This window comes from Mustela putorius, unplaced genomic scaffold (assembly GCF_011764305.1).
Source record: "Mustela putorius furo isolate JIRA1106 unplaced genomic scaffold, ASM1176430v1.1 tig00003937_pilon_pilon_pilon, whole genome shotgun sequence".
Lineage (NCBI taxonomy): Eukaryota > Metazoa > Chordata > Mammalia > Carnivora > Mustelidae > Mustela > Mustela putorius.
Genome location: NW_025422082.1, coordinates 4305145 through 4307551, shown reverse-complemented (window position 1 = coordinate 4307551; position 2407 = coordinate 4305145). Strand labels below are relative to the sequence as shown.

Sequence of the window (2407 nt, the reverse complement as noted above, 5' to 3'; positions counted from 1 at the left end):
TAATTTTTTTTTCGAAGAAGTAACGGCTGAAATTTTCCCAAATTTGATAAAGAACACTGACTTTCAGATTCAAAAAGCTCAGTAAACTCTGAACAGGATAAGAACCAATCTTAGGAAGATCGTTATAAAATTGTATCAAAGATAGTGCCTTAAAATCATCCAGAGAAAAAGGATCAATTTTATGCAGAGGAACATGGTTAAGAGTGAATGCTATATATATTCTAATATGTTGTTCTCCAGGGTGTTAAATGAAAGAAGGAAAAAACCATGGAACAATGTGTATAATATGTTACCTGCTGGGAGGGGGACAGAAGGGGAAACTCTGGAAGGATACACAAGATATTGATTACATCAGTTGCTTCCAGAAAGGAAAAGGGAAGAAATGGAAGAAAAGAAATGGAATGGAAGGGACACTTTTTATCAAATAGCCTTCGATATCTTTTAAATTTTTACTCATGTTAATGTTTTATCTTTACAAAAAAATAAAACTCAAAATAAATCAGAACAAAAAAACTGACAACTGGACAAATTTAGCGAAATTTCAGATCTCTTAAAAAATGAAAAAGCTGAAATCTTGCAGAAAGTGGAAAAAAAAAGTAGCTTACAATCGTTGGACTGGAAATCAAATAGGCATCAAAATTCTCACCTGCAACACAATATACTAAAAAGGAATAGAGATATATCTCCATGATATAAAAAAAAATTACTTTGAATTACTTCAGATTTTGTTTAAAAAGGAAAACAAAACTGGGGACATCACGTTGCCTTATTTCAAGCTTTACTACAAAGTTGTAATCACCAAGACAGCATGGTACTGGCATAAAAACAGACACATAGACTGGTGGAACAGAATAGAGAGCCCAGATATGCATCCGCAGCTCTCTGGTCAAATAATCTTCAACAAGGCAGGAAAAAATATCCAGTGCAAGTGTACTAGATGACAAAATTTTTACAATATGGTCAAAATAGCTTTCAGGAAAAATATGCATGCCTAATGTATTATCTAACAAGAAATTTTTTAAATAGATTAAACTTCCAATTCAAAAGATGATAAAACCAAGAGCAAAATAAAAGTAGAAAGAATAAGTTGATAAAACTAAAAATGGAAATTAATTATCTAGAACAAAATACTAGAAGACTTCATAAAATGGAAAAAAAATGGTGCTTTGAAAACAATATAATAAACAAATCTTTACCAAGTCGGATTAAAAAAAAAAAAAACAGAGAAAAGAAGAAAGAAAATAACATTAAAAGCCAACAAGAAGTCTTAATCACAGGTACAGAAGAGCTTTTACCAATTCAATGGGAATACCATTCATTACCAAAGTAATGAAAACATTAATGCATAATTTTTTTCTTGGAAAAACATAAATTGCCATATATACTCAAAAAAGAGAGAAAATTCAAATAGAACAATAAAATGAAAATAAATGAAAAAATAGAGAAAAGGATCCACTTTGAAAGACATATTAATCTAGGAAATAAATTAAAATGACAATTTGATTTCACCAAGTATTTCCCAATTACTGTTATTCAGCATTGGTAAGTGTACGGATGAAGTACTCACTCTCATAGACTACTCAAAAAAAGTAGTATAAAAGAGGACGCTTTTCAGCTCTATAAAATGTTACATGCTTAGCCTTTGGCCCAGAAATTTCACTGCAAGGAATGTATTCTACAGAAAGGCTTACCTGTGCCCCAAAAGGCATTTACAAATGATGTAGAATCATTTGTAATGTGGCAGTATCATAGCCAATGAGGTTTATCCGAGGCGCGATTATTGCTAATTGAAAATATTGGAACAAGCTCAATGTCCCCTATTATGGGGTTGCCTGTCTATTTTGCGCATTAACAGCTTTAAAATAATGTCTATCTTTGTTACACTTCAGTGAAAGTTTCATTTAAAAATATTTTTAAAGAAAAAAAGGCAAATTACAGAGCAATGTGTGTGACATAATCCCATTTAAATTTTAAGAGTGAGAACATCATATAGGATGTCATATCTAGCAGACCATTCACCAAACTGTTAAGAACAGTTCTCAGCTCTTGCTTATGTTAATGTAGTGGTCTTTTCTGGTTGCCCAACCTCCTCTTCTTTATCATTCTCTTCTTGATCATGCCCAAAGGAACTCCGGTTTTGTGCCTCAAGAGAAGATAACTCCATCCCAATTTCCTGCAGTGAGTCTCTTTGGTCTATTTATCCCCATGTCCTCCACAGTAATGGTGTCAGCAAATCACATTTCAGTCATTAAATGCTAGGTGGTTTTCAGGTCAGGGGTTAGTTCAGGAATAAACCTGTGACTCGGTTCAGTGCAACAAGCTAGAAGGAGTGTGGTGAGGGCTTCTGTAAAGTAAGTTGATCCGCTCTCAACGGACAGCAAGAGGAAGTCAAACGATCACTTCAGAA

At 33.2% G+C, this 2407-nt stretch overlaps 1 pseudogene; it reads left to right on the top strand.

Annotated features, from left to right (window-relative positions):
• Positions 1 to 1725: 1725 nt before the first annotated feature.
• On the top strand, positions 1726 to 1896 carry LOC123389003 (annotated as a pseudogene).
• The last annotated feature ends 511 nt before the right edge of the window (positions 1897 to 2407 follow it).